At 43.6% G+C, this 23,375-nt stretch overlaps 1 long non-coding RNA gene across 1 annotated transcript; it reads left to right on the forward strand.

The window, feature by feature from the left end:
* The first annotated feature begins 10,195 nt into the window (after nt 1-10,195).
* On the forward strand, nt 10,196-23,059 carry LOC142576506 (uncharacterized). Its single transcript, XR_012826857.1, has 4 exons — nt 10,196-10,346; nt 12,039-12,144; nt 14,608-14,676; nt 21,160-23,059. It is a non-coding gene; the product is annotated as an uncharacterized LOC142576506 (long non-coding RNA).
* The last annotated feature ends 316 nt before the right edge of the window (nt 23,060-23,375 follow it).

Here is a 23,375-nt window from a genome sequence, read left to right on the forward strand (position 1 = left end):
ACTTTGTGTATGACGCAAGCCCGTGTTCGGAATAGGGACCACAAAGCTAGCGGGAGTGTGATTAGGTACCTGATGAGTTGGCCAGTCTGTTCAGTGGCAACTGTACGTGAGATAAGTACGCCACTGTGATGACATAAGAACAGGCTGTTCGTGAAGTTAGGCTGCTTACGTTATGTTCGGGTATTGGTGGTTAAGAGCCTTCAGTTTGATTCTGCGTTAACCTTTACTCTTGTGCAGCACGACAGTCAGATCTGGTTAAGCTCAGGGGGAACGTGAACGCTCGCTTTGGCGGCACAAAACTTTGGGGTAAAATTTGGGGTTCCCAGTTGACTGACTTGCATTGAAATTTTGATTGGAAGCCTGACAGGTTAACAGCTAATGCCGGGCGTTTGAACGCTGAGTGGTATTGTGTTGCCGGGTCGACTATTCTGTGTCAGTTGTTGTGAGATGGTTGAGGGCATACCAAGTGCGCAGGGGCTGCAGAGAGCAAAGCCATCGTTTTGCTCGCCAGCCATTCCTGCCCAGCGGTTGCCAGCACTGGACAGTCGAGATTTTCCGGGCCATGGAGGCGCTGGTAAGAACGGCCAGCTGCAGTGCAAGTTTGCCAGCCAGTTACGCCAGCGGTGGTAACCTCACCTTGGAATGCCGCCGCCAACCTCTAGCTTCGTCGCCGTTACGAGTGAAGGAGATCGACGAAGCAGGCTTTGTGCTGAAACCGCCAGCCTCTAGCCTCGTCGCCGTTGCGAGTGAAGGAGTTCTACGAAGCCCCTCTCACGTCGGCTCCGGACCTCTACACCTGAGGGTGTGGGCGGCACGTGTATGACAGCCCTCATCCTCCAAAAGTGCTGGTCTACGGTGGCGTCGAACGCTGACGTCGAACGATGACTGGACGAACGTTTCCGTCCACTTGGAATCAAGGGGAGGACCAAGTGCTTATAAGCAGCGGTTGTCGGCTGCTAGTGTGTGCTCGTCGTCGGGAGCTGAGTGCTCGCCGTGTGCTCGGTGTTGTGCTCGAGATGTACTCGCGAGCTGTGTGCTCGTAAGCTGTTTGCTGTGTGTTAGTCTTATGGGCTCCATATGGGAGTCACGCTAGACCGTCGATCTATGTCTTGTCTAAGATGTAAATAATGTAAATGAATCCTGTTCACCGAGTTCCTCTCTACGACCTTCAACTCCTTCAAATGGTGGCAGCGGCGAGATCGTCCGACGACTCCTACATCTGGTTGTCAGCGGTGGGATCGTCCGACAAGTCTACAGGGGCCACGGAGTGGGCGCGCCCGGTTCCTTGCATTGACTGCAGCTGGCGCTCGCCTCCGCCGCATCGAGGCCCATGCAAGAGGCCGTGGTTCCACCACAAAGCTCGCCTTAGTGCATAGCGGTCGCGGCAAGCGTTTCCCGGCAAGAATTGCCCAGTTTCCGGGTTAGCGTCAGAACCAGTCAGGGATCTCTCAGTGCTATGGCTTTCCACTCTCAAAGCCGAAGCTTAAGCATCCTACAATTTCCTTTATGTCAGAGTTAACCTGCCTTAGTGTAACCTGCGTACGTTATATTTAGTTTTACTTCCGCAATGTTAACGAAAGCCCGTGGCCCTTGTTTATTAAGAGCATAAGGAAGCCAATTATCCACGGCTCTACCCTGCTCTTCCGTTTTCGGCACGAGTTGCAGGTGATGGACACTATAACATGATAGCCTTTCTCTAAATATCAACCGAATTTCATTGGCATCTTGTTCATCAGCCATGCATCCTCACGATAATAAAATTTCCATTATTGTTTCAGAAATCATTGCATAGTCGCCTTTATAAAAGCAATTACGGCAAAACACATCTCGCGATGACTATCGGCGGCAAGGTAAAAGCAATCGGCCAATGTAGCGCCACACCATATCGTAGAAGTCACGTTTTTCTTAACGCGCGTAATAGAATTATTAGACTATAGTTGCTTCAGCTATATGAGGCTTTACTCCGATACGTCAATCTTTGCTACGACACTCGCTTTACAAGGTCACCCATGAGCATGGCGGTATGACGCTACTGTATGATGCAGACGCCGCTAAGTAGGAATGATATCGAAGGAATCACAGAGGCATATAACCAGGACGGCATGACTACAATGAGATGTCTATAAGTTACGACCATGGTATAGCGAGGATAAGGTGACAATGACCATATATAGGGACAACGAGATGACTATATGGTGACAATGGCGTGACGACGACGGTATGATGACAACTGAATGTAGAAGCGGGAATGACGACGATGACAGCGCCTAGATGGTATCAGAACGAAGTTACGACAATTGTGGAGTGATAGCTTGTGTGTGACGACAACGTAATAGCGATGACGGTATTACAATGGCAGTATAATCACGATTGAACGATGACAGCACGATTACGATAGAGTGATGAACAAATCGTAATCACCGATACGCGGAAATAACCTAAAAGAGCTAGTGGCAATGGGGTTACCTGTACTGCGACCTTCATGGCCGGTCAGTCATAGTTAATATTTGCCATAGCATCTAAATCATCATCATAATCACTAAATCTGCGTCATCTCTTAGGAAAAAGTAATTCGATTTCGGGAAATGTGTTGGTCGACAATCCCTCCCCCCCAGAGTACCTTCCGTTGCAAGAATCTTGGTGAAAGGATGCAAAATGCATTTGTGCTTCAATCAAAGTCACGGAAGTAAATTCCTACAATGCTTGACAAATTAATCAGTGAAAGAGTCACTGTGATAAACAAAAACTGTTTCTTTTGTAATTGGTGTTTTAAGTTCACTGCTGCTGCATGCGGGGCGTTTCGAGTTAAAACCGTGTTACTCAAGTGCGTAAGTATCCCAGAAAAGACTTGTGCTCAGGCGAAGCCAAAAAATGAAGAAATACCGCCTTTCTATGTTACATCATGCGCCACACGATTCGCTACCCCCTGTAAGATCCTCCCGCGGGTTTTTGCAAATCGTAAATTGATCAGGATAGCAGGTATGTCATAATCCACATGGTGCGACCTTCTTGTACAGCTGTTAGCTTTGGCACGATAAAAGTACACGCGCCAATAGGACCTAATGACTGCGCCATTGGAAGGCTGCTTTGGGGTTGGAGATTTGAATCCGGTCACCAGACGGACTTTTTGTGACAAGGAGTCTACTCGGTAGGAACCCGACCAGCGAACGACCGACCCAGGCAAATCTATGGGATGGGAGGCAACGAAAGCATCGAATAAATTTCTTCAGTTTTTGGACGAGCTTAGCTCGTGAAGGCGGCTATGGGGAATCTCTTCTTGGACGATAGCAGCTCGCCAACGGCGATAACCGTGTTTTGAAAGTAGTTTGAACAGACCCAGCCTATCCACATAGTTTTCCTTATTCTAAATGGACAGCTCAAGTGGCAGCGTTTCAAAATCCTTGAATGTTTAGTTGTATTTTATTTTACCACATAGATCTGTTCACTTTTTCAGCGCCTCGAAGGCTCCGCGGCGTCGGTTCAGGCTTCGTGATATAAACATAAATGGCAGGCATTTCGTAAGCACTGGAGGGACGCGTTTATTACGGTCTTTGCTTTCTACTGTACAGATGCCAGCTCTTTGTGAGCGCTCAAAGCTCACATATTCGCAATCGCACGCTTTTCTTGCCTTTTGGTAGATCTAGAACGATGATGTCTGCTGCTAACAGCTTGCATGTGATAGTGAAGATAACAGTTAGACCGATGCACAAGAGTTTTGTTCTCCTATAGAAGACGATGATGATATCGCTCCTTCTACCAAAAGCGATGATTCGTAAAGAGAGGGCGACATCGACTTGGCCCGACACAGATGGCCCGTTGACACCGGAGCCCCCCTCCTTTCCCTGATTCGGGCTGTCGAGCAAGGATTAAGGAAATACTTTCTTCGGCGAAGAACTTTGGCTCGCATAATTTGTTTTGAAAGAGGATAACATACAGAATTTACCTTTTTTTCAACTGCATCAGTTTCGGCAGTGATACCTAGACACATGGGCACAGTCAAGAGGGAGAATAAGGTTTTGAAGCCTAAATCCAGAAGCAAATTGTTTGCAACAATACACAATGATTTTCAGTGCATTGAAGCCATGCACAAATGAAGTTAAACTTTTTTTCAAGTTTACTAGAGGGGATACATGGGGTGCCTAAATATCTGTTCTCAAAATAAACGTGGGTTATGAACGAACGAACTAGAAATTTAAAAAAAAAATTAATTGCGGTGTCATCTTACACTCTCGATGAGCAAAATTTTTGCGTGGGAACGATACGGCTACAGAGACAAATTCAGGCGATCAGGCAATCCCACAGCCATCAAATCGGTTTTCGCCGCATCAGGGTGTTTGTCTGACAAGCACACAGCACGCTGCGTTAACACGAAGCACATTCGGGCAGGCTCAGCCACGTTGGTAAAGCATGGTATAGTAGCTGATTTTTCAGTTTTCTTTAATTTGACTAGTTTATTAGACAACGTCTGATAGACCAAGTTTTCAAGTTGATCCAAGATGAGCGTTTTGGGAGCTTGGTTTAGCGGAGGCAAGTAATGTACGTTTTGACAGGTTGAGAACGGAGGGTTGGGTGGCTTTATTCCACAGTAGGAGCAGGTTTGCCGGGTGGCTGTGGTGGTGCCCTTGGCTGGCAGCTACCTCGCTTCCAAGAAAGAGCAGGGGTCAATGACGCCCATGTGGATGCCAGGCGAGGGAATTGGATTTCCCAGGCGCGGCAACGCGTAGTGACGGACGGTCGCTACAACGCACCCCCCCCCCCCCCCCCGTATACCAGAGGCTGATGTTCGAATGGCGGAAGGAATGAAACGTTAACGTTTAAGGTAGGCTTGGTTCAGGCAGCCGCGGAAAGACATGCATGGTAGTGTCCATTGTCGGGAAATACAACACAGGCTGCCCTCGAGCGATACTTGGGGTTGCAGGTCGAGGCTGGTCGAGCCAGGAAAAGCCTAAGTGCTGTGCGGCCGTGGGCGGAGTGTCTGGCTGAATGCGGAAAAACTGGGCTGGAACGGTGGATTGCTAATTCATAGAGCAACTAGGCTGCACTGACTCCCAAGTTCTCTGTTGAGAGCGGTTGCTTCCCGGTAGCATGGAAACGCGCAAAAATCATACCTATACACAAAAGTGGCAGTACTTCGGAAGTGGCAAATTATAGACCACTTTGTTTTACAAGCGCGCGTTCTAAGCTCCTCGAGAACATTATTTATAAGCAATTAGTTTCTTACTTGGACAAATACAACTTGTTTTTTCCTGGACAGCATGGTTTCCGAAAACAGTTCTCAACAACCCTCCAACTCATTGAAATTGTACATGACCTCTCTGAAACGTTAAACTCCCGTAGTCAAACAGACATAATCTTCCTCGACGTGGCGGAAGCATTCGTATAGGGTCTTGTGTTGTACCTATCTTGTGCGACATTTTTTAGCCCATGTTGATCGCCTTTTGGATCGAGATTTTATTGGAGGCACGGTTTAAAAAGTTTTTATGTTTGTCGACGATTTTTTTATCTTTTTAAAAGATCGTAATTTCTTTTGAAGATTCTGTACGACAGGTCTTAATTACCTTTAATGACCATGGTAAAAGCCTGGCTTTTACCCATGAACTTCCGCAAAATGGCGAGATACGTTTTTTAGGCCTCAGGCTGAGGATAGCTAAGGGACACACCTGTTGGGCGTATTTCCCACGTGCAAAGAAAGAACTTTTGCCCTATGAATCATCTCACTCAAAGACCGTGAAAAGAGCAATTGCATCACTCTGCATGGAATCGGCGCTTCAAAAGCCGTGACCGCACGATATGCTCTTTCGCTTTGACTATCAGGTTCGCAGGCTATTGGCCGCAGGCTTCCCTTGCTCGCTCCTCGTATCTGTCGCTGAAACCCTCCTCAAGAAATTTGGGCCCCGACGAACGAAGGCTGCACCTGAACGCGTGAAGACCAAACCTGAGGTGATGCCTTGCATTAACAAGGTTTCACACAACCTCAAGAAGGTGGCCAGCAGGCACAACGTGCCGCTTGTTTGTTCTGCGCCAAACAAGTTGGCGAGGCTCTGCCCCCGCATCTTCGGTGCAGGTCAGCGCGGTTGCAAAAAGCAGCATGAAGATGGCTTCGTCAGGTGTGCCCTAGGAGTGGTATACTTTCTTCTCCTGTCCTGCGGCAAGTGCTATATTGGGCAGGGTTGCCTCAATGACTGCTTAAGGGAACACTCTCAAAACTTCACAAAACAAGACAAACTTGCGAATTTAGTTTCGCATGTGATGGTTTGCGAGTGCGTGCCACGGTTTAAAGAAGCAAAGGTTCTGGGCAGAAGTGCAAGCGCTAAAGCTAGAGTGTTGCTGCAAGCTTTCCACATACATAAAAGGCGGGTCTGAGCATCAGCGATGCTTCAATAAATTTGTATTAGGCTGAACGCACACTTCTGGGAAATTTGAAAAACCGTAATGGTATGGCTTTTCTTCAATTGGTCATGTGTTCACTTCTTGCTGCTCGGGTGTTCTATCATTTCACTTCGCGTGCATGTTTTCGATATTACGATAAAGAAGGCTGGTGCAGTTCGGTTGTGCGCATGTGTTGCGATTCTTTTAAATATAGAACTTTTTCGAAAAATAAACCAGTTGTCAGTAGCGTTTCCTCGTCGTCGTGTCGTCTTTTCATCGTGTGCCCGTCCTTTTTAGCGCTACCATCAGTTTTAAAGAATTCGACAAAGTGTCCCATCCGAAGTTAATCATAAAAATTAATTCCGTATTTCAAAGCCCCGCAATCACTCAGTGATTTTCATCTTACCTTTCTTCTAGAGAAGAATACGTTTATTTCCCGGTGTGCACATCACGCCCTTGCAAATAAAAGTGAGGCGTGCAGACAGGACACAAGAGTAGAGAAGTGGACAACACGAACGCCGTGTTGTACGGTGTTCGTGTTGTCCGCTTCTCTACTCTTGTGTCCTGTCTGCACGCCTCACTTTTATTTTCCTAATGAATCCTTACCAACTAGCTCAGCTTTCTGTCGTTCTAAGAATCACGCCCTTCCCGTGTTAGGTCCTGGAAGGAAGTGTGCTAGGTCCTGTTTTATTTCTGATCTTTATAAATGACTTGCGCCGTTATATTAGTGTCCCTGTCAGACTTTTTGCTGATGATTGTGTGAGGTATAATAACATTCGAGATAGTAATGATCAGCTCAATTGACAGTCTATTCTGCAAAAAAATTAAGAAATGGTGTGACGACTGGCAGATGGAACTAAACACAGCTAACACAGTCTGTTGTTATGTCCATAACGAGAAAGAAAAAACTTTTGCATTATCCTTACAATATAAATAGTATACCTATTAGTAGAATCGATAAACATAAGTACCTAGAAATAACGTTCACTTCTGACCTCAGATGGAATCAACACATTCATGCTGTATGTGGTAAGGCTAGCAAAGCGCTCTGGAGCCTAATAATAATATTTGGGGTTTTACGTGCCAAAACCACTTTCTGATAATGAGGCACGCCGTAGTGGAGGACTCCGGAAATTTTGACCGCCTGGGGTTCTTTAACGTGCACATAAATGTAAGCACACGGGTGTTTACGCATTTCGCCCCCATCGAAATGCGGCCGCCGTGGCCGGCATTCGATCCCGCGACCTTGCGCTCAGCAGCCCAACACCATAGCCACTGAGCAACCACGGCGGGTTCTCTGGAGCCTAAGACGGAATATAAGTGCGTGGACACCTGAGGTAAAAATTTTAGCCTATAAATCCTTAATTCGTCCTATGATGGAGTATGCTAAAACTGTATGGGATCCCTACACTACATCTAACCAACAAAAGATTGATAGAATGCAGAGGTTAGCATCAAGATTCATATTTAAGAAGTATCGCTACTGCCAATCCCCCACTGAACTTTGTAAGCTTGCCGACTTACCTCCGCTAGATTTGCGTACCAGGTATCAGCGACTGAAACTAATTTACCTTATCAGTAATGCTCACTTGCTTGTCGACAAACACAAGTACTTCAAGATCTCGACAAATGAAATATCGAGACATCGTCATAGCCAGTACATCACACCCCCTCAAGTCAGAAATGACTGTTTTAAGTGCAGCTTTGTCCCGAGAGGTATTACGGAATGGAATGCGCTCCCCGACTCTGTCATGTCGGCCTTATGCGTTGAGGAATTTTTACATTGTGTACACGTTATTCTTTTTGCCGCTAACTAATGTGTATATCATAACTTTGCCAAAGGTGTATCTGTTCATTTTTGTTTCTTATTTTTTGGGGGGAGTTTGTAAGGTGCATAGAATCTAAACTGATTCGTGTTCCTGCTGAGACGTCTGCAATTGTCCATTTTCTAGCTTTTTGTTGTTCTACTGTATCCTTGTATGTGTTTGTATCTTCCACACCTGTAATGGCCCTTTATGGGTTGACGGTATTATCAAATGGAAAATAAATAAAATAAATAATGTAATCCTTGATTGTTGTTCCCAGCCCCAGTAGTACTAGGGTAGCCTTTCGACACAGTGCTGTTTGTCTAGCCTGTAGCTCAACAACGCCTTGAGTTGTCGGCGGAGACGCTCAACTATGCCGTTGCTCTGTGGATTGTAAGCCGAAGTGTAACGAAGGCGCGTGCCGAGCAGTCGCGCCAGGGCAGAAGGAAGGCAACTTTGGAATCGCCGATCTCGGTCAGTAGTTATTCGCAAGGGACAACCGTACCACGACAACTCCGTAGGAACAAATGCTTCCGCTACTGTTTCGGCGCCTTGATATCTTGTAGACGCGTCGCCTTAGGCCAACTTGATTACCGGTCTACACATGTGAGCAGATACTTGAAATCATGGCAGGTCGATAGATGCCCCACCAAGCCTAAATACACGTGAAAGAAACGGTTGCACTGCGCAACGCTTGTGCCGGGACGCTTTCAGGGTTTGACAGCTTCTTGCATATATATATATATATATATATATATATATATATATATATATATATATATATATATATATATATATATATATATATATATATATATATATATGGCCAGGCCTTCAGAGGCGTTTTATCGTAAATTAATCTATTATGTAAACAACTCCCGGCCTATCGCACGTTTGTAGTATTTCCCGAATTGTAGGGGACTGCCATATATAACGGGTATCTCGCACGCATCCATTCTCAACGGTGCTTGTTGTTAGTCATCCAGCCATGGCGTGTCACTCTCCGCCCTTCTGACCACAGCAGAGCAGACCTTCGCCAGCTCGTTGTTCACGGTAAAAACGACATCACAACCATACCTTCCCCAACTTTCTTAAGACGACGTGACACATTGTGAACATAGAGAACGCGTACTACCAACAAGCTCTTCAAATCTCTCACCCGCATGAAGCGCCTTGCTTGCACCTTTTTCCTTTGTAGGACCCTTTCGCTCAGAAAAACAAAACATTCATCAGGATACGCGGATTGTTTAGTTCTTTTAGTTACCTGCCCAAACTGTCCTCCACGCTGCGCGGGCATAATTTCAAGGGGGCATTCAACAATGACACGGCAATGGCATTTCTGAGTACTGTTGAATGGCCCGAGTGTAGGTCAGGTACAGGCTTCACATACCGTGCGGCATACATCCATCAAGCGTAACATCGACCAAATTGTAAACTTATGTCTGGAAACTCAACCTGTCGCAGAAATGAACAGACCTTTGTAATCGACTAAAACAAAGTAATCATCAGCTTACCTAATATGCTTGACAGCAATGCCGTCCCAGGCAGTTTCAAGTTCAAGGTACAGAGCACTCAAGTAAGCATTGCTAAGCATCGATGCAACCCTATGCCTTCGCGTACACTGTAAACACAAATGAGCCCATATGGGCGTTTTAACAGTTGATATGCCATTTTTCCCCCTAGCCTAAAATGAGTACTCCCACGAGAAGAAGTAAAATAAGCTAGAACCATTATTATACCCCCGACCCCATTTGAAGGGCCATTGCGGTTGTAAAATGGGGGTTTTTAAGGAATAACGGTGGCGTACGGGAAAGTGGGAGTGTTGAAATACACCCATATCTGAGACGAGCCAAATAGAGAAAAGAATAACTCAGCCGTGACCAACAAGGCAGTGAGCCGCGGCGACAATTTGAGTAGGTTTATTTCTGCAGTCAGATTCGAAATATCCCGCGCGATGTGTGTCGGCGCTGTTTTTCTGTTCGGAGTAGCCGCGCCTTGGCGCTGCACAGGACGCCGAAAGTCGGAACGTCGGAACTACGCGCGGAGGAGCACAAGCCTTCGGAGCGCGCGCGCGTGCGTTGAAAGCCGCAAAGGAGCAGCCATTGTCAGCGACGGCGCATTCTTCTACCGTGGTTGTTGTTTCTCACAGCTTTGAACCCCCAAGACTCCACGGTAAGTGACTTTGAACGATTATTACCCGTTATATGAGTGTGCATGTGTTCAGAGTGAGGAGACGCGCTGATATGACTTATTGAAGGTCTCAGTACAACATGTCGCGACAGGTGGCCGTCCAGAACCATTTTGCACGATCACTGTGTTTCTTCGAGCTTTGTCGTAATCGAGGCGACTTGAGTGCTTAGAGTCAAGCGGGTGTACTTTAAAAAGGGTATTTTACATGATGACGGACTTTGCCGCGTTTTAATTGTGTGGATGTGAGCATTCGACATGTTCCCCGAAGCGCAAGCCACTACCATAATAGTTACGTGCAGTGCGAGGTGAGCTAAGCTTCGCCGCCTAACCGCGGCCTGAAAAATGTGGCGGCTCGTTAAGGGCTTACTGCGTTGCGCGTGTGTGAGTGTTTGTACAGCGATCATTTGAGCGAGAACCGGCGGCGCTTCTTCGTGCGCGGTGTCTGCTAGCTGGCGCGTACGTGGCGCCAATCCCCTAGCTCGTTCGATTGTGTGCAGTAGGTCGCTCACTAAACGCGCATTGTGCAGATTTGCCAGTACGCTCCGTGCTATCGTCTGTGTCTCTTCGCGCCCACATCGCTGATTGTGCAGGCAGTGCGCGACAGCGGCGCGTAGCATGTAGAGCCTGCGCCCGTCGACTTTGATTTGCGGGCGTGAAATGTCGGCTGCGCGTTTGTGGTATTAAAAGCGTGTGGTGAGCTTCCAACGGCACTGCGGGTCAACGCCGCGTGAGCTGCCGGTCAGAGTATAAGAACCTCTTTATTGTTAGCGTACTGCTTGGCGGTAACAGGTGTCCTGCTTGGGTTCAGATTACTGGATACGCCGTCACTTGAACGGCGACGGCCGGAGCAGGTGAGTATCAGTGGCGCCGGCACCTCGGCGGCCAGAAAACGATGCCTGTGCCGTGACGAGATATATCAATTTACGCGATAGAATTTCCGGTGATGGCTCATACGGGCGCGTCGCTCCATGGCTGTGTTCTTTGCTGAGGCCGCCACTACGCCTGCCGTGCACCATACTACGATATATCTATATAGTCGATGCTTGTGCAATGTTGTTATTCAACAGCTGTCGCTGTGCACTGGATACCTGGACTTGTTTAATGTTTAATTACTTTGCTGCTGTGCCATTGCGTATTGGGTACAGATATTCAGTTTTGAATTCTAGGTGCCAAATCAGGATCATATCAGATCATATCATATCAACTCAGGATCATATCACACATCACAGCGTCATCCTATATTGCACGAGTATGAATAACAAAATTTCTGCTGCGGGTGAAAAATTAAGGCAGACCGATCAACCTGTGTCTGTGAGAAAAATGTGCTTGAAGTCCACCATTATCTATTATAAAGAGGTACTACCTTGGTGTTTAATGTCAGTAACACTCATAAGTTATGCATCCTTTTGTGTGAAGTAATTTGTCTTAGAAGCCATTCATTGTAAGGGATCAGTAAACATCTCATAGCTTAAGTAGTGCATAAGTGCATGAGTTGGGCAAAGCTTTTAGTTTGTAAAGAGCAAAGCCATTAAGATATAAAATTTTGGCAAGCTCAGTTTAACAATAAGCTGACCAATATACAAAACCTAATGTGTTCTCCAAGATAAACTTGCCACCAGCTTTTTCGTGTTCTGTGTGATCATTGTAGTGTCAAATATTTCTCTTTTATTTCAGGACTGCGGTTGCGGCCGTTTCATTGCCAGCTGTGAGGATCAAGCAGCTTCATAGCCGGAGATCAGACGCCTCCCATCAGTTTCCCTTTTCAGCAATAGAGGCCTTGGTATGCTCTTACCTAGAGTTTACTTTTTTTACCCTGTATGTTTTAAGTGCAATGGCTAGGTTAGCGGCATCACATAGAGTGATTGGTGTGACACCTGTTCCATGGGACGTATGCAGGTTATGCCATGTAACTTTAGAAAACTTAAAAAAATATGCAAATGCCACCTAGCTGCAGAGAACCTAGGTAATGTTGTTTCCTGTCTCTTGGAAATACTTGGATTTGCTGCATTTTGCCTAATTACCTAATTAGCCTTGATCAATTAATAAACTTATCAAATATTATAATTAGATAAAAAGTTTCAATTATAAAATTGTAGAGCAACGTGAAAATTTCCCAGTACAGCTTTCTGTGGCTCAATATGTGCTGCATAATGTTTTTAGGAGCATGAAAGAAGCCTGAGAATCTCGCAAAGTGCCTTGAGTGTGTGTGACAGTGCCTGTGTTGTGTTCTTCCTTCAGTCCTCGTCTTTTGCGCTGTACAATCATGTCAACCTTGAGTGGCCAGTCCTGTGGCAGTTTTGCATATATTTGAGTGCTTGCCCTGTATAGGCATGTGTGTTCGAGTAAGAAAAAAAAATACTGAAGGAGCCCAAAGTGATGTATTTCAGGACAAGTGTATGATGTAAATTACTATGTAGCAATAAAATAAGAAATTGAAACAAGACTTCACAGTTGAGGTATGCAGGTGTGTGCATCAGCATAATGACGAAAACTTCGTGCAAGTTTAGAAAAATATTAATTAGATTGGTTTCTGTCATTCTTCTCTATGACAAATTATTGCAAAAATGTGCTCTCTACTATTGCACGACTAAAGATACAGTTCAAATACATCATTTGCTAGCACCTTCACATTCATAGCAACATAGAGAAGAATGGTTAAAAATTTGCTTTGCTTCTCTGTCCTTCATTTTAAGTCCTTCTCATGTTTGCTGAGCTTCTTAAAGTATCTTAGACACCTTCCATGGTTTACAGGCAACTTGAGTACATTATGCCAGATTGTGGAGAAGCCGCAGAGGTCGCAGCGTCTATAGTGGTGTCCGGTAAATGCAAGTTTCTTGCATGATGCATTATGCTCAGTACCAATTAGATTAAGTTATCATTTTAGCAAAAATCATTGTTTTACAGATATATATCAATGTGTGTCCAAAGAACTGCACTGTTTATAAGAGTTGCTCATTCTCTAAGTCTACTGTCGGTGTTGTAAAATGCATGTTTGTTGGACAGCATAGTGTTTGGCCTTCAGCTGAAGGTAGTAGTGGCCCATTTGCATGCGTATAAAGCTGCAGTAAGCCAAATGTGAAAAGATAAGGGCTAATACTAGCAAAATTTACACGTAAGCAAACTGTTTGATGTGATCCCTAGGAAAGTAAGCAAAAATATAAGAATGTGCTTATATGATAAACAGTACCTATGCTTCAGGCGCATGGCTTTCTAGCGCCAGATTCCATAACAGTTCATTATTTAACACTTTAAATCTATTTGCCCTGTTTATGTCTAACTGCTCTAAATTCGAAAATTTTTATTGATTGCACTGTGAAAGTTTTGGTCGTGACTTAAGTCACTGCCAGAATTAAATTTATAGTTGTGGCTGTCCTATGTGTGATAACAAAAACCATTTTGGAACCAGGTGACTGTTATGCAGTATGCTAAGTGTGTGTATTAGAACAGTCACTTATATTTTCATTGTAACCATGTATCAAGTATGTATGTACACATCTCGAAGCCATAGACTATGTAATCTTAATTGAAGGTGTTATTGTGTGGAGTAGGTTTTTTTGTAAGCATTGTCTAGAATTTGCGCTACATTAAGGTGTAGTGAAGCCAAGCGAAAAATATTGTTAACACAAAATGGCCAAAGTACATCCTTAAGAGTTTTAAGCGCATTTAGATGACTTTACAGCATGTAGTAAAACAAGAATGGGAACTGAAGTGCTTAATTTTTGTTCATTATTACCATATGGCACCAGCATGCAATGAAGACAAAAGAGGAAGACAAGTGAAGTGCACCAAAGGGCAACTCGCTCCTTATGGGAGCTGCATTCACATCTGCATGATGCATGCAATCTTTGAGTTATAGTGCAGCTATCCGCCTGTTCACTTTGTTGTGCATTTGCATTGTTTATGTACTAAGGCTGGCCCTGGAAGTGTTAGGCAGTGCCACTCATGGCATTGGTGCTGCATGCAACACATGCTTCTAACCACAGATGTCATGTATTATGTGAACCTAAGTTCTTTTGAATTCATGTAACCCACAAAAGTTCCATTTGAAAGGACATGCCATATTTGCCACCATTGCCATGAGTAGCACTGGCTGACAGTCACAGGGCAAGACGTTAACCTTGCTCAGCTATTATGGAAAACTATTTTACATACAAATGTGGTAATTAGTATACATGCCAAAAGCCTCACAGAATAAAATTTTTTACCTGCATCTTACAATGATTGTTATTTTGCTTTAACTCAGGATGCCTTTCCACCTGCGTTGCATCCTGTGGCTGACCACTCCAACGATCTTGGCAGAATCGTTACACAGGTGTGTATTTTATTCTCAGTAGTGATATTTTGTAGCTTACGTTCGATGTAAATGCACAGATCGAATGAAAAACAGCTTAAAAGATGAGCTCACAGGCACTGTATCCAAACGTTTGTTAGGAAGGAAAATCTTTGTTACAAGTTGTCATTATAGCAACACAAGAAAGTGTGCTCGTCAAACCACCAGTACCTAGCAAGCAACAGCATTATACCATGGAAGAAGGCAAAACATCAGGCGAAAACCTGTACTAAACTGGGGACTGCATTAAGACGTTTTGGAGGCTTAAACTATTTATTGGGTTACTCTGTCTAATTGCTTGAACTGAACTGACATGTCCTGCAAAACAGTTTGTATTCACATTTGATACAATCTACAGCAAAATGTGAACAAAGGGCTGCAATACTCTAAGGGCCTACTATTGAAGTAGCAACCAGCCTTCCCAGTGTACTGCAGCCTCAGGAAAATGATATGTGGTACACTGCACCACATGCACACACAACAAATTTTAATCCATAAGCATCTGTACACTGTGCTTGTGCAGGACTGGGCAACTGGCTGTTTGTTCGTGACTGACACAACTACATACTTCAAGACTGTATTGGGAAGCCACCATCTTTTTCAGTCAGTGTAACAGTCCATAAACATATGGATTTCCATGAACATTTTGTCTGCCACGCTTTTCTTTGTCGTTTCTTTGCACTCCTGCTTTGATGGCTGCGAGACACTTCAGGCTGGCTGAAGAGACAGTGGTAGCCTAGTAGCTGGTCTCGCAAAGTTATCTTGATTTTTAAGAGCCAACTTGCTTTGGACAATGTTGAATAACACATCAAAAGGCACAGGAATATTGACAAGGTTAGAATGACTTTGAAAGAAGTTTATGAGGATTCATTTTTAACTCTGATCTGTCTGCTGAGACCAAATCATGTCAGCTTTTAATGAAGCAATGTTCAGGTTGGAAAACTGCAAGGCTGTGTGGATACTCAATATACTCAAACACCATCATTGCTTCATATAGCTGAAGTTGCTCCATGACATCAAGGCAGAAGCAAATGACATGGCAAAGGAAAGGTTGGCGGAATGAGGACTCTTGGTGGCAATTATCTAGGTTCAAAGGCTATCGCACTGAGTAAGAAAATGTGTTCCCGATACAGCGTCAACATAGTGTTAATGCTGAACAAACTGGCACCATCTGCTTAGTCCTACACAAGCATGTGCACAGAAAGGGATGCCTGTTGGCCTTGAGGGCCACCACTGCAGGGATCAGCTGCTATCGCTATGACATAGAATGTGACATCAGGTAATTATAGTTCACACCTTTGCTGCAGCTCGCTGGCTGGGTAATTGAAGCCTTGATTGTAAGGTTGAAAAGTTTCAATCACAAGGTGGCAATTTAGTTGCCAACTCTTACAGCATGGTTCACTACTCAGTGCTGCAGTGCTGGACATATTCGACCAAGCCTGGTGCGAATTCTCATGACTACCCATGTTCAAGCTGCCGCTGGATACTTAGTTGATAAAGTCACTGAAAATGAAATTTGGTCATCGAAAGAGTCATGAAAACGATGCACACAAGGCTTGTAGCGTGCTCACTTGGTATGGCATCAGTCAAAACACCCTGTGTAGAGATGCTGGCAGAAGTGCAGCAGAAGTGTGGATTGAGGAGACAAAAATATAAGCTGTTCAAGTTCCACATATAACAGACCGATAATAAATCGTCGTTCAGCAAAAACTCTGGCAAAAGGGGCAAGCCGCACTCCCCATGACGAATTCTATAAAAACAGTACTGTTATTGCAGCAAAATTGCCTATAACTCTTTTGTGAAAGATCATGCCAACTGAATAACCAATATAAAAGCATCAAGTTGCTCCAATAAAAGCCTTTGTTACGCTACACACCAGACTGCGATGTAAGGTCTAGGTTGTTTTGTAGCCAAGATGCCCATAAGCAATGCCTAAAACATGTAAACACTTGGAATTAACTGTAATTAAACTGCTGATTAAACTGATTAACACTTCACAGCTGGTATCACAATGTTGTTTTCTATGCCACAGAAAGCTTCCAGCACGTGGGGGCCACAATTCTCCTAGAGGCCAATACAGACACAGGGTGCCAGCAAGCATGGACTAAAGATTTTTCCATATGCATTGATGTAGTCTACCAGATTTGGTTTTCTTGGGGGCACAGTCATATTTGGGGTAACAATTTTCTGCCTGAATATTCATCGCAGGGAGCACTGCAGCCAGCTAAAGCGAGTTTCTTGTTCACACCTTGCCACACGTGTAGACTTGGCCCCTTTTTCTAGGCACATTTGTTGGATTCAAGAAAGAACACAGAGTAACTTAAGAACTTTATTCCTTCTAGATTTAAGGCGTGGGCCAGGTGTTAACCATTGTTTCAAATATTTTACCGAACCGGGAAAGATTCTTTCTTGAAAGTCTTCTCATATCAGCTTGATACAGTCCCTGGCTTAGTATGGGTGCATGTGCAGCGGCTTCTTTTTTGGTCTGTTTAAAAGGTCGTTTTCATTTTGAGTGTTTCAGTTGCAAGGAAATCACAAATATATTTTCATTTCAGCAACCCTTGTGACATTACAGAATTTCTTTACATATTGCAACCAAGCTTATTTTTTAAACAAATGCCTTTCTTTCAGCATGAAAAAACATCTTGCATGAAACAAGGCAAAAATGGCTGCTTATGCATTTGTACGATATTCCATCTGAGAGGGGTGAAAAGTAATAAAATGTTCTACTTTCATAATTTTTCTACCATGTGTACAAAATTTCTTAATAGGAATGAAGCAAATTCACTTTTTGCAATAGCCTATTACAGAAACAAAAATGACGAAAAGCTTTTAAGGGGGTCCTCAGAGGAGCCCAGTCCGTGCGTGTCTTCTTTTCTAGCGCAGCCGTCGCTGCACATGGCTGTGAGTACAGCTGAGCACATCTGCAGCCTGCGCACCCTGTTCTATAGGTGAACTGCTGTGTGTGGAAAGGGTGGACGTGTTGATATGGCGTGGTATTATGTGCAGTCTTCCCACGTGTTTAGTACTGGGGGTTGCATAATCTGTAGTTTCGGAGATGCATTGAAGTGAGAGACAGACAAAGCGTTCGCCTCCACTGCCAGCACTTTTCATGATGGTGTCGTCCCACTGCGCGTGGCAGTATCAAAGAGGACAGAGTGGATGCAAAAGCAAGGCTAGGTTTGCTTCATACTACCTATGCGAAGGTATCGTTGACACACCATGAAACCATATCTTTGGTCGCAGACTCTCAAATTCAAAATTTTTTTTTCTCATTCAGATTTGATTTTTCTGACTGCGCCCTTTTCGTGGGAAAACAATTCATTTGCAAATGTACTTATTTGACTAAAAGGTGGAATCATTTCTCACTGCCTGTCGTTTGTTCAATGTGTGTACTAAAGTCAATAGAGCACCAACCAGTATAAACCAGTGTGTTGAATTTCTTTTCTTGTTTTAGTATGATCTGACTGGTTATGTGCCCAAATAAACAATTAGATTATGAAAACAAAGTTCATCAGAACATGTGATTCGTTTTACTTATAATTACCCTATTTCAACTGCAGAACCCACATGTTCAGGCATGTAGATTTAAGTAGAACAAGTCATTTTGCGATTCTTAGTTCTGAACAGGTAAGAGCAGTGCTAAGGACACAAAGTGAGTCCACATAGATAAATGGCATGGTGCACTGTGCACTGACTGATAATTGATATGTTTTTGCAACAGACAAGCAAATAAATATCCAGTAACGCCTTGTCAAAGGCACGAAAGCACATAAAGAGGCAGGGTGTGGTCACATACAAATGTGCCATGGTTGTGGGTTTGTTAACAAGCATGCCACTTTCCTGTAACTTCAAAAAACAGGTGCTGTACTGACGCATTCGTCTTTTTTTGCTGTTGTTATTTTGTGGGACTTGGTTAGTTTCTGGGTTAATGGTTACTGCTTTCGCTAACATGTTGCACTCGTGAAATTCGGGCCGTCATCTGCACTGTTTACAGTGTATGTACCCTAATCGTCACATTATAGTGGTGCTTAATCGTGAAGGCTCATTCAAATATAGACTTGTCTGCTCTACATATGCTTTTCTTCATGCCAAAGGAATAAGATATACTATGTTTGTGTCAGAAGGAAAGAAACTGAGACTGGTGTCTATTATTGCACATAAATCTACGCTTAGTTGCGTTAACATTTTCGCATAATTTCAACAACTTATTTGGGGCATTTCTGTAACATTCACTCTGGCTTATCCACTTAGGTGTAAGGAATAAAGGCAAAAAAGCAAAGCATTGCAGTGGATCTAACTTAATGCTCTTGATTCTTGTTACCTTCTTGGCAGCTTTCTTTTTGGAAAAGCATATGTACAAAAGCATGTTTGGACCAAATAGGCTGCTGTTTGCGAGGCTTTGCAAGCACCACTATAACGTGACAAAAGCAGTGTGTGGCCATTGGTTGTGCAAATTCTGGTGTAATGACACCACAAAAAGTAAACGAAGAAAGATATGTACGCAAATGACACAAGCACCGGATCTCACTTCAAGCTTTAAAATAAGGAAGCAGGCAATATTTAATAAAAGGTGGAGACATGATGTGTCTCCACCTTTTATTAAATTTTTATCCACCTGTTAAAAGAAATTCTTTATGCAGTGCAACTAATGGATCAGTGATACATTTGTCCTTTTTAAATGTTGCAAGCCACAATTACCTTTCATGTTGTCAGGTCGTAATACCTGGCTACAACGCAAGTTTTGTGGAACACAGGACTGCAGTCACATTCTTTGCAGTATCTAACATTGTGTGAGGGAGGGTTGTTTCACACAGATGACTCATACTCCCTCAAACTCCCTCATTTCGCATTAATAGAGCATCCCATCTGTCCGATGTAGGCACGGCCTTATGATGGCAGCAGACTACACAACGCTTGCGGCCTAGCTCACTAGATGCATATTGTGCTTCAAGCCACAGCCAACCTTTTCCTTTTTTTGGCTTCTGCCTTTTGTTACAGCACAAAACTCTCCTAGCAAGGGCCTGAGAAAGCAATGATTTGTGCAACTAAATTAGGCATGAATATGGAATATAATGAATGAGATGATGAAGTAAAAAAGTGGTTGCAGTTGTTTCATATGCATTTGTAATTTTCATGGGTAATTGTGTAGCTGGTTCCTACGGGCAAATTTTTTTTTCTGTATGAAACGTGGAGAGATTTGCTCTGATGAGAAAAAAAGACTGAAGCCAGGAAAACAAATCAATTTGTTTGTTGCGTGCAGCACAATTTGCAGGCGGTGCACTGTGCAACGGAGGTTATGTACAGTCTGCCATTCCCATCCAGTCATGCTTGCATTGCATAGACACACATTGTAATAATTTGAGATTGAGGCTAATGAAGTTTGTGTGCAACAACTCTCATCCGCACATTGTGATGCACTGCAAAATAGATTGGTTCATTCCTGTGTTCTTCAAAACTCGTAGCCAGAAATTATGAGCAGACGTACATAAGATAATTAAGCTTTGGAAGATTAGCACGAATAGGACAAATGCATCAGTCATTCTCAGTTACATTGCATGAAGAATTTGTTTTTGAAATAATGACGTCACTTCATGTCACTACGTGTTGTATGTCATGTCTGTTTTGTTATTAAAGCCAGAGTTGAGGATAGGCGCTTGTGCCCTGCATGTCTTTGTCTTCGTTTGCTCCTGTGGTGCCATTACACCAGAATAAATCCATGACAGGAGCTGCCACTCCATGCAGTTATACTACATTGGGCTCAGTACGGCTGGCGGCCTCAATGTGACGAGTTCGAAGTAGCAGTAAGTACTTCAGAAGGGCAGAATTTTGTGTCAGTTGGGGGTGCATATTACAGTATGGTGAAGCAATTGATGGAACAGTGTGAGGCGAGACAGGTGGGAAAGTGCTACAGACAACTGCGAAAGTTTACTGGAAAGTTTCACTGCAGCAGGACAATGCGTGCATTATCATGGTGCAGCAAAATTTGCCAATTTTCATAGTTGTCAGTAACACTTGCCCATCTACATTACACTTCACCGTACCCTAATAGCAGTAACAGCAGCAATCAACTGACCCGAGCAATAATCAAAGCCCACAGAATTGCGAAATTGTAAGAGAAATGTTTCAGTGTAGCACGTTTTGCTAACTGACAAGTAAATCTGCAAACCAATGATCAGGTGTATTTTTCATGCACATACATTATTTTGTAGAACTGCTTCCTGCTTTGGTTTTTTTATGGCTTTTAGGAAGCATTTTAAGGTACGTAACTGTTTGTCTGTTCTAAAATTAAATCTGTTGTCTGCCAGCACTATGTGTCATTACTGTATCAGCCCTTACTTTGCCAGTGTCCTTCGCACTGTTCGCAACTAAATATGAATAACCAGATAACCATTTTTTAATTTTCAGATTATGAAGAGAATACTCTTAATATGTATTTCATGAGAAAAATTTTCTCAATGTTAGGAAGAAGTCCGGCTGGCCCCAAGCCTGGTGTGAAATGAAGAAGTGGCACTCCACATCAATTCATGTTTACTTGTCGTCATAGCCAGTCTGTTAGCTTAATTTTTGGTTCTTCCTATTGAATTCCCCAAAAAAAGGTACCAACTCTCATTCATTGAAAAGAAATTTTTGCACTTGGGGACGCAGTCATGCACAAAGCCTTTGAGCTCATTAATATCTTTATTTTTGAAAGAAAGTGCAACACCTGCGTGGAGCAATAGGTTGAATAAGGCGAGGGTAAATGAAAACAATGGCGACATTAGTCATCAACAGTTGTCCAACAAAGGAAGTCTCATGCTGGAGCCAACATCTTTGCAAGGGAACCAAATGGCTCCAGCCTGAGACATTCATTGTTCAACCTGGCAAGTCTCCTTGTCGAAATATTTCCTCTAGCCTGAGACCTATATCCGTTCCACCACCCTCGACCAACAATACACCTATACATTTGGCAACCCATGGCAAGGTAACAAATTCACATTCAAAGAGAAGGTGGTGTGCACCCTGGAAAGTAGCATGAACAGTATTTTATTTACTTAATGAAATGCAGGTTTGCTATCCAATTACTTTATTTTGATCCCCATTTTATAATTGGACAGCATGGATCCTCAGGGAGACTAATAATTCGAAGCTCACACAATTTTGCTCCTTTATGTCCGTTAAATCCGTCCTGGTTGCTACACTATCAGCCCTGTCTGAAATTGCATTGCAGTGTTTTGAGTATGCATCCCACTTAAAGAATAGTTACGCTTCTACCGCAGAATGTCTGCTACTGCGTTGCAGCATCAATTTTATGTCTAGGTGGTGACTGGGATGCTATGTGCTTTTTAAATAAGACCAATATGCTATTTGAAGTGCAATTAAATGAAATCTCAAATGACCTCAGCTCGGGGGATGACACAATTGGAGGCCAATGTGATAAGGAGGATTTGATTTCTGAAAGCAAGGCTCTCAAACGTGAGAAAGCATGACTAATTTTGTCTAAAGATGCTGCTATTAGATATGATCAGGGAAGGTACTTGTTCGTGGCTGCATTTGCAACATGTTACATTGCTGGCTTTATATATTGCACTGGGTACAGTGAAATGTTGCTGCTTGCACAATATTCAACTAAGCATAGTAGCCATGCCAAAGTGTCTATGCAGAACACAACTCATCCACTATTATTGTCTACAGTGGAATCTCGATAAACGAAAATCGCTTAAGCGAAACTGCCGCTTAAACAGGACACCATCCTGGTAGTTGGTTGGCTCTCTGGAATGTCTCTCAGAAATAGAACACCTGGTAAATGGAACCAATTTCCCTGGCCCCTTGAGGCTCCATTTAAAGAGCGCCCACTGTAAAAATATAGGGGGGATCCTGTTTGGAAGTTTCGCAAATCTAGTCGCAAACAAAACCGCATTTCAGTGGGAGCGAAATGCAAAAGCACCCGTGTACTTAGGCTTAGGTGCATGTTAAAGAACCTCAGGTTGTCCAAATTAATCTGGGGTTACTCGCTACGGCATGTCTCATAATCAGAAGGTGGGTTCTGGTTCGTAAAATACGATAATTTTTAATAGCTTGCTCTGAAATACAGCCCAATAACTACACTAAATTATGTAGCTTGTTTGTGTGATGAGTCCCAATTTCTTAATTTAGTACTTTGACATTTATCATATTTGTGTGCTAGTCCATGCAAACTGCCGCTGATCGGCCTCATTATACAAGCGACTGTTAATTTGGAATGGCTTATTCAAGCAACTTGAGCTTACAGCACAAACACCTACACTGGCGCTAACTTCTTTATTTCTTCATCGTCGATGCAATATAAACCCTAGGCCACACAACCGCGCAGGCACTCAGATTACATTACAGAGATCTGCCAAATTATCACGTACGCAAACGTAGGAAGTCAAATTCAGATGGGTGCAGGGACAAAGATATTTCACTGATGCAATTATCGCCTTGCCTTTTTATGTGGTAGGCCTCTAAGGCAAGCCACGCATGCTCATTCTTGCTTTTGCCAAGAATTGACGTCCCATCAAGTTGTGCCTCGCAATTGTTGCAAGAGTTTATATGCGCATCAAGGTGCGCTCCTCTATCTACATTTCTGTTTACTTTTGCGCATGTTCCCCGAGTCGCTCATTGACGCAATGCCCTTTCTAGCCAAGCTATGTCTTACCGCATGAGAGTGGAATGGTATA

The sequence above is a fragment of the Dermacentor variabilis genome, chromosome 3 (genome assembly GCF_050947875.1).
Source record: "Dermacentor variabilis isolate Ectoservices chromosome 3, ASM5094787v1, whole genome shotgun sequence".
In the NCBI taxonomy this organism is placed as follows: domain Eukaryota; kingdom Metazoa; phylum Arthropoda; class Arachnida; order Ixodida; family Ixodidae; genus Dermacentor; species Dermacentor variabilis.